The sequence below is a fragment of the Rhinopithecus bieti genome, unplaced genomic scaffold (genome assembly GCF_001698545.2).
Source record: "Rhinopithecus bieti isolate Rb0 unplaced genomic scaffold, ASM169854v2 scaffold_51744, whole genome shotgun sequence".
Classification (NCBI taxonomy): domain Eukaryota; kingdom Metazoa; phylum Chordata; class Mammalia; order Primates; family Cercopithecidae; genus Rhinopithecus; species Rhinopithecus bieti.
Genome location: NW_016820159.1, coordinates 124588 through 134030, shown reverse-complemented (window position 1 = coordinate 134030; position 9443 = coordinate 124588). Strand labels below are relative to the sequence as shown.

At 46.4% G+C, this 9443-nt stretch overlaps 1 pseudogene; it reads right to left on the bottom strand.

Moving 5' to 3' along the window:
* Nucleotides 1–6722: 6722 nt before the first annotated feature.
* LOC108520296 (40S ribosomal protein SA-like) overlaps nucleotides 6723–9443 on the bottom strand; it is a 37724-nt pseudogene continuing 35003 nt past the window's right edge.

Sequence of the window (9443 nt, the reverse complement as noted above, 5' to 3'; positions counted from 1 at the left end):
AAAAAAAAAAAAAAAAAAAAAAAAAAGAAAGAAAGAAAGAAAGAAAGAAAAGAAAAAGAAAGAAAGAAATGATTTCTCTATTACCTTATACTTCTTATCACGTTGGATTGTAGTTATGATTTATCTGTCTACATACCTGATTAGGTTGTCGATTCATGCATTCAACAAACATGGACTGCTTATCCTGGGTTTTGGCCAGGCTTATGGTACACAGCGGGGAGCAAAACACAGTATCTGCCCTTGTAGAGCTAACAGTCTAATGAGGAGGTAGGAGATTAGCAAACCAAGAACTGCACAAATCAATATAGAATTACAAACTTGCTAAGTTCAGGAACAAAAAGGACTCACTGAGAGAATGTATCAGAGGGATCTGCCCAGTTTGGGAGTGAGAGAAAGGGCGACTGATGAGCCAACATTTGATCTGAGATTTGAAGGATGAATAGGCAGTTAAGTGGGCAAAGGCAGCAAAGAGAACTTTCCCCGCCAAAGGAACAGCAGGTGTGCAGGGCCCGAGGTGGGAAGAGCCTAGCTCCCTGGAGGAACGTTTGCTTCTTGAGGGCACAGCTTGCCTCTGGTTTATCTTTTACTGTAGCTCCAGGTCTGGCACATAGAGAAACCAATAAATGTTTGTTGAACTGAATTGAATGAGATTTTGTTATGGAAAGCATCATAGGTTGGGGGTTGAAAGGCCTAGCTTCTGCTTGCAGCGCCTCTGGGCAATTCAGTTCCATTTTCCAACTGCTTACTGTTCACCCACAGTGGGCAAGAACCCAGGGCCAAGCCTGGCTGGGGGGTTGAAAGGTCAACAAAACTGTCTCTGCCTTCCTCAAGCAATCCTCCTGCCTCAGTCTCCTAAGTAGCTGGGACCGCAGATGCATGCCACCACATCCAGCTAATTTTGTTTTCAGTGAGACAGGGCCTCTCTATATTGCCCACGCTGGTCTTGAACTCCTGCGCCTAAGTGATCCTCCCACCTTAGCTTCTCAAAGTGCTAGGATTACAAGCATGAGCCACTGTGCCTGGCCAAAATTATCTTATTCAACTCCTCCATTTAGTGTTTCCATTCCCTGGGCAACAGACCGTCCTGCTGAGGTTGTCCAGCCACTGTTTGAAGACCTCCAATGACAGTGACCTCCACCACAGCCTTGGTGTAGTAGTGAACAAGGAGACAAGTCCTTTCCACTGTCTGAGCCTCTTTTCATCCGGTTATAAAATGAGGGGTTTGGATTACATGATCTCTAAAGTTCTTTCCAGCTCCAGCAGTGTTGACCTCTTCTTCCTTGAATAATAGCCAGTTAGATGGCAGTGGAGAGCAATGGAACGGATTTTTTGATTTCTCCTGCCCTGTAGGAGTTACATGCAGTAGGACTGGGGAAATGCAGGCTTGAGTTCTGTGTATGGACCATTCTTCCTTTCAGGAGTGTCTCAGGGGCTGTCAGGGTTCAGTGTTTCTGGCTGGAATGTTGCAGTATTCAAAGGACCTTTGTTTCTTTTTTTCCTGTCCCCCCTCCTTACCTCCCGGCCAGACGTCTTTTCTACATCTAGTACTGTGTAGTGCAAATCAGGGCTGGAAGGAGCCTTTAAAATTATCTTTTTTTTTTTTTTTCTTTTTTAGAGACAAGGTCTTGCCCTGTCTCCCAGGATGAAGTGCAGTGGCACAATTATAGCTCACTGCAGCCTCAACCTCCTGGCCTCAAGCAATCCTCCTGCCTCAGTCTCCTAAGTAGCTGGGACCACAGATGCATGCCACCACATTCAGCTAATTTTTTTTTTTTTTTCAGTAGAGACAGAGTCTCACTACGTTGCCCATGCTGGTCTCGAACTCCTAAGCTTAAGTGATCCTCCCACCTTAGCTTCTGAAAGTACTGGGATTACAGGCGTGAGCCACTGTGCCTGGCCAAAATTATCTTATTCAACTCCTCCATGTAGTGTTTCCATTCCCTAGGCAACAGACCCTCCTGATGAGGCTGTCCAGCCACTACTTGAAGACCTCCAATGACAGTGAACTCGCCATCTTCGCCAAGCATCGCCTGTGAGAGCTTTCTTCCCTCTGGGATCATCTCCCAGTAATTTTTACCCATTGCTTCTGGCTGTGCCCTTTGGAGCCAAGCAGAATAATTCCACTACATTGCCCCCCTGACAGCCTGTTGGATATTTGAAGACAGTAATCATGTCCTCATAAGCCTGCTCTCCTCTAGGCCAAATATCATCTGTTCCTTCAAATGTTCTTCATTGTTTCAAATCCCCTTAGCATCTGTAAATATAGTTTAGTTTATGTAAGATTTATGTCCCGCCTACTTTAAAGAGGATATTAGGCGACTCATCAGTTTATAACATGAAAGAAAGACAATTAGGGATAAAAATGTGGAAGAAAACAGACCAGAGACCATGTAAAGGAAGCACGAATAGATGTTGCCAGGTACCTAAAATGAACTGGATTATAATTGGACTCTGAATTTGGCTCAAAGTTTTATGGCAGCTAGGACAAAATTGGAAACACATTGGGTTATGTGGTTTTATGTTCTGACAGGATCAAGCTTACAAATCATCTTCAGAGAGAAAATTTTCCTAAAACGAAACCCCAGACTTGCCTATTAGAATTGCTTTCTGTGCAGCTGTTCGAGACCGATAGGTATTTTGGTTACATCTCACCCCTTCCCCACTAGGGGAAAGGGGCTGGAAGGATAATTAATTAATTAGCCAAATGCAGTCTCAGTTTTAAGCACTGCTATCTCTTTAGGGATCCCCACAGAGAAAAGAATCTTTCTTTTCCCTTTCTTTTTTCTTCTATGTTCCTCACAGGTGGCTTCTTTCCTACCTTTCTGCCCTCTAAAGTCTGCAATCTTAAGACTCTTTGGAACACCAGACTGCGGGAAATAGCCTAAAAAAAGGGTCATAGCCTAGTGGTGACTGATCATAGCAATTGTGTGCAAATCACTTCTCTCTGGTCCTCAGTGTTCTTATCTGGAGAAGGAATTCACCTGTACGTTCCTTCTTTTCAGCTCTGATATTCTGGACTGTAAAGTCTGAGAGAAAGACCAATTTTTTTTTTTGGAGACAGAGTCTCGCTTTGTCACCCAGGCTGGAGTGCAGTGGCAGGATCTCAGCTCACTGCAACCTCCGCCTCTTGGGTTCAAGCGATTCTCCTGCCTCAACCTCCCCAGTAGCTGGGATTACAGGCATGCGCCACCACGCTCAGCTAATTTTGGTAGAGACAGGGTTTATGATGGCCAGGCTGGTCTCAAACTCCTGGCTTCAAGCGATCCTCCCGCCTCCGGCTCCCAAAGTACTGGGACTACAGGTGTGAGCCACCGTGCCCAGCCAGACCAGTGTTTTTTTCATTTTGATTTTCCCACCTCGTGCTTGGCAGCTAACAGGTTTGGGAGAAAAGGTCTGCTCACGGAAGGGAGAGAGCTGTGAGGATCCAGTAGGAAAAACCAATTTGAACAGATGCCACCTTTGGATCTGAGGCAAATGCTTCATGGTTCTCAGTATTCTGACGGGTTCTTGTTGACTGGAACCTGGCAGTGGTGAGATGCGGTTTTTAAGGCTCTTTCCTGCTCTAGCTCCACGTTCCTTGGCAAAGCTGGTCCCAGGGATTGAGGCTTCTGGGAAATGACTCTGGGAGGCAGCAGGTGGGTAAAGAAGGTAGTACCACAGTTTTTGATGAACAACAACAATGAACCAATGCTAAATTCACCTTGTAGTGTGTGATACTCGGTGCGTGCAATATCCACGTGGGCCCCTCACCTCCCACCATGTCACTCTTCTGCTACCATGTCACTCTCCTGCTCAAAAACCTTTCATGGCTTTTCATTGCCTCTAAGGGAAGATCCAGATCCTTCAGTTTGGCAATGGAGTCTTCTCTAAGCTGAATCAAGCTCTGTCTTCCCATCTCCCATTCCTTGCTACACACATACATACACACACCACACACGTCTCTTGTGCTGTCTTCAACCAAAACTACACGTGGTTTCCTAAACAGACACTGTTTTCCTGACCCTGTTCCTTTCCTCACAGGCACAGGGTTCCTATTAGCAGGTCTTGCCCAGTTCTAGTACCTTCTACCTGTTGAAATCCTAGCTTAGCTCAAAGACCTTCACATCCATAAAGACCTCCCAACCCTTCCCCGCCATCCTTGTGCCTCAGCTCTAGCGTTTTGTACATTCTGTCTCATTAGTCATGTTTGTGACTTATGGTCGTGACTCTCTGAGTAGATTGGGAGCTCCCTGAGGGCAGAGGCTGTATCTGATTCACCGAAGCCTCTCTATCATCTTTTGCTGCCTTGTCTTTCTCCAGAGCACCCATCACCGTCTGTATTAGTGTCCCAGGGCTACCATAACAAAATACCACAGACAGGGTGCTTACAACAACAGAAGTGGTTTCCCTCACAGCCCTGGAGGCTGAGAGTCCAAAATCCAGGTGTCAACGCGGCCATACTCCCGCTCAAGGCTCTAGGAGCGAATCCTTCCTTGCAGTTTACAGCATCTAGTGGCTGTGGCAGTCCTTGGCATTCCTCAGCTTATAGATTCATCTTTCCAATCTCTATGGCTAGATTCATGCAGCGTTCTCCTCACGTATGTGTGTTTCTGCATCTAATTTTCCTTCTTCTTTTAAGGACACTAGTCATTGGATTAAGGCCTGTACTCATCCAGTGTGATCTCATCTTAAGTTGATTACGTCTGCAAAGACCCTTATTTCAAATAAGGTCACATTCAGTTTCTGTGTGGACATGAATTTTGGGGGGCCATTATTCAACCTCATTCGCCATCCAATGTGCCCTACATATTTCATTTGCTTCTTGTCTCTCTCTCCCACTAGAATGTTAGCACTATAAGGTTAAGGATCGTTGTCCTTTTTTCTTCATTGCTATATCCTCAGTGGTCGACAGCAGTGCTTTACTCATTGTAGACACTCAAAATGGTTTGTAAATGAATCTAAATACCCATCTGCTTTCAACCCCACAGGGCATCTAAACAATAGAAGAAGCAAGATAAGGATGGGAACATACATATTGCCTAGAACATAATGTTCTGCAAGTGTTTGTTGGATGAATGGACATATTTGGTGGATATACTGTATTACTTTAACATTTATGGAGCACTTATTTTGTACAAGGTACTGAGGGAAAATATAAAGTGAGAAGTGAGAATGAATCATCTGAGTATCCTCACTATGCCTCTGTGTGACCCTGGGCAAGTCACTCAACCTCTCTGTTTCACTTCCCTCATCTGTAATCTGGGAGGTAATAATAGTACCTACCTCATAGGATTGTCATGAGGGTTAAGTGAGTCCTTATATGTAAAGTGTGTAGCACAGTACCTGGCACACAGTAAGCGCCAGAGACATGTTAACTATTACCATTGTAGTTGTTGTTATGTGATAGCTCTGTGCAAGGTGTTGTTTTTTAATAAAGCTTTATTGAGATATAATTAATATACCATAACATTCAGTGGTTTTTAGTATATGGACAGGATTGTGCAAGCATCATCACAGTTTAATTTTAGAACATTTTCTTTTTCTTTTTTTCTTTTTTGAGACGGAGTCTCGCTCTGTCGCCCAGGCTGGAGTGCAGTGGCCGGATCTCAGCTCACTGCAAGCTCCGCCTCCCGGGTTCACGCCTTTCTCCTGCCTCAGCCTCCCGAGTAACTGGGACTACAGGCACCTGCCACGTCTGTCGCCCGGCTAGTTTTTTGTATTTTTTAGTAGAGACGGGGTTTCACGGTGTTAGCCAGGATGGTCTCGAACTCCTGACCTCGTGATCCGCCCGTCTGGGCCTCCCAAAGTGCTGGGATTACAGGCTTGAGCCACCGCGCCCGGCCTTCTTTTTTTTTTTTTTAAGACTAGTCCAGTGCAGTAGTGAGAGATGGGAAAAGAGTAGAACAAGGAGTTCGATCTGTAATTGACTGTCAACAACCAATTGAGATAACTCACTGCCTTTGGACCAGCCTCATTTTAGAACATTTTTATCCCCCTCCAAAAAAGCCCCATACCCGTTAGCAGTCTTTCCCCATTTTGCCACTCACACTCCAGCCCCCGGCAACCATTACTCTAATTTCTGTCTCTATAGATGTGCCTATTCTCGGATTTCATATAAAAGGAATCATACAATATGTGGCTTCTCTCATTAGCATAATGTTTTCAAGGTTCATCCATGTTTTAGCATGTATTAGTTCTTGATTCCTTTTTAATGACTGAATGCTATTCCATTGTGTGGTCATACCACATTTTGTGTATCCATTCATCAACTGATGAGCATTTGGTTGCTTTCACTTTCAGGCTATTACAAATAATGCTGCTGTGAACATTCATGTACAAGTTCTTGTGTAGATGTATGTTTTCATCTCTCTTGGATATATACCTAGGAGTGGAATCCCTGGATCATATGGTAACTCTATGTTTAACATTTTGAGGAACTGCCAGACTGTTTTCCAAAGTGACTGCACTATGTTACATTCCCATCCGCAATGAATGAGGGTTCCAATTTCTCCACATGCTCGCTAACACTTCTCATTGTCTGTTCTGTGGATTTTAGCGATCATAGTGGATGTGAAGTAGTATCTCTCTCTCTATCTCTCCCCACCCCCCGCCGTGTGTGTGTGTGTGTGTGTTGTGTTTAAGAAACTGATGTTTATTTTCCATCAACCTGATTTCAGTTTTCTATTCAAGAGCCTGTGGAAGAACAGCTTAAGACCACTCAGTGGTTATTCCTATCCATTCAGCTATCTGAGAGTAACTGCTACAGACCAGCCTCCAGTGGCAGGCTGAGTGCTCCAAACTTGAGTAGAGAATTATTGAATAGGTACAAAGGGCACCTGCACACTTTCAGACCAATCTGCACCCTCAGGTTGAATAGCAGTAGACTCAGGAGCTGGCGCAGTCCATTCACCCTGAAGTTCCTCCTTGGTCACAGCCTTTTCTGCAGCAGCCTGCTCTTCCTTTTCAATCTTTTCAGGATCTCTGCAGAAATAGAGATCAGGCATAACTCCCATGGGTGTTCATGGGAGGTGGTACAACGCACGTGCAGAACCTCCTGGGTGAGCATCCATTACACTAGACCCCCTGAGGGAACTCCCGTGTTGTTGCATGGGATGGCAGTGTCCACACAGTGCAGGGGAGACTCTGTGTGACCCAGAGCAATGGTAGGCAAGTTAATATAAGATGCCTCTGTGAGAGGTTAGTGGTCAGCCCTGGGATCAGTAACCACCAGCAGACGTGGCTCCTGGAAGGCTGCCTGGATCTGGTTAGTGAAAGTTCCGGGAGTGAAGCGCCCAGCAATAAGAGTGGCCCCAGTGGAAACAGCAAACTTTAGCACAACCCACTGGCCAGTATTCCTGGAAGATATAACACTAACATCAGTCTGGTTTTCAATGGCAACAATGGCAGAAGCTTCTTCCAGGTCCTCTTCAGATATATGATGTAGATGCCATCACTTTTCCTTTTGTAGATGTACTGTTCCATTTGGAAGTCAAGGTTGGTGCCATTCAAGTGGGGTTCTGCTGCAAGGAATTTGAGGATATCGTCTTCCTTTATCTGCAGGACATTAAGGTCTCCAGACACTGTGAAAGTTTCCCTTTAGGTTATGGGAGAAGGTAGGAAACACCTGATGGGTAGCACTGAGAGCTCATTGTGGTTTTGATTTGCATTTCCCTGATGGCTAATGATGTTGAGCATCTTTTCATGTGCGTATTGACCATTTGTATATCTTCTTTGGAGAAATGTTTATTCAAATTCCTTGCCCATTTAAAAAAAAATAGTTGTCTTTTTTTTGCTGTAATAGTTATTTTTTTTTATTTTTATTTTTTTGAGACGGAGTCTCGCTCTGTCACCCAGGCTGGAGTGCTGTGGTGGGATCTCAGCTCACTGCAAGCTCCGCCTCCCGGTTTCACGCCATTCTCCTGCCTCAGTCTCCCGGGTAGCTGGGACTACAGGCGCCGCCACGTCGCCCGGCTAGTTTTTTGTATTTTTTAGTAGAGACGGGGTTTCACCGTGTTAGCCAGGATGGTCTCGATCTCCTGACCTCGTGATCCGCCCGTCTCGGCCTCCCAAAGTGCTGGGATTACAGGCTTAAGCCACCGCGCCTGGCCTAAGAGTTCTTTATATATTCTACGTACAAGTCCCTTATCAGATACATGATTTGCAAATACTTTCTCTCATTCTGTAGGTTGTCTTTTCTGTGCAAGGTGTTTTTGCATGCTTTTATCCAAGACCACCCTGTCAGGTAGCTGTTATTGATAGGGAAATTGAAATTAAGAGAGGAGAAGATGGAATTTAAATTCACTTTTGTCTGACTGTAAAACTCATGTTTTCTTCTCTAACCCAACCTGCTCACAAAGATAAATTAAGACACGTTTCTGTCTTTAAGGAGCTCCGTCTGGCAGAGGACATAAAAACAAGAACACAAACGAATGTGCTGTAAAGCAAGTTCCACTTATTCCACAAATGCCACAAGATAGGGAGTGCAGCAGGAGGTCAAGAGGAGGGCGGGAGAGAGAGAGAGGGAGGGAGGGAGGGAGGGAGGGAGAGAGAGAGAGAGAGAGAGAGAAAGAGAGAGAGAGAGAGAGAAGCAGCTCGCACTGTTGGCTGAGGAAATCAGGGTTGGCTTCAGTAAGGTGGCATTTGAGTTAAGTCTTGAAGGACCAGTACAGTTTCAGTGTATGGGGATGATGGAGTGAATGGGGAGAGCATTTCTAAAGGAGAGCAGGAAATGAGGGTTGGTTGAATGAATGGAGCCTTGATCCCAAGACTGGCTGTGATGTGGAGTCCTAGGGCTTGTTGAGTCCCAGGGCTTGTTGAGTTGAGAGATCCTGGACTGCCTTGGTTAGAGGACCCGGGGACTGGCTGAGATGGGGAATTCTGGGGTTGGCTGGGGTAGGAGATCTGGGCACTGGTTTGAATGGAGAGTGTAAGGGCTGGCTGGAGTGGGAGATGCCTGCGATGTTGTGCATGAGTGTGTGTGTGCATCCTTTGGGAGTCCCAAGGGATGCCAGGGATGAGGGCAGCTGCAGACAGTCAAGGGACTGGCTAGGATGGGAGACTCAGGGACGACTGCCCATGATAGGGGCTGGAGGGAGGTCGCCTGAGGCAGGAGACACAGGGGTTGGCTAGGAAGGGGAATCTGACACTGGTTGGGATTGGCAGACCTAGGGGATGGGGAGTCCACGGGTTGTCTGGACCCGGGGACTGCCTGGGATGGGGGTTCCTCCCGGGGTGGCTTTGGATGAAGATCCCTAGCCCGAGGGACTGGCGGACTCTGGGAAGGAGCTCTTCTTTAGGCTGCGTTAAGTGAGGACCCTGGGACTGGTGGAATGGAGAGATCTCTTGCGGGCTGTGATGGGGCTGGCCCTGACCGGGCGCCGGTGCCTTGGGGCCAGTCCAGCTGCGGGTGCGGGTGGCAGCCGCAGGTGGGGCGCGTGGGGGCGGGTCGGGCGAGCCGGATGGGG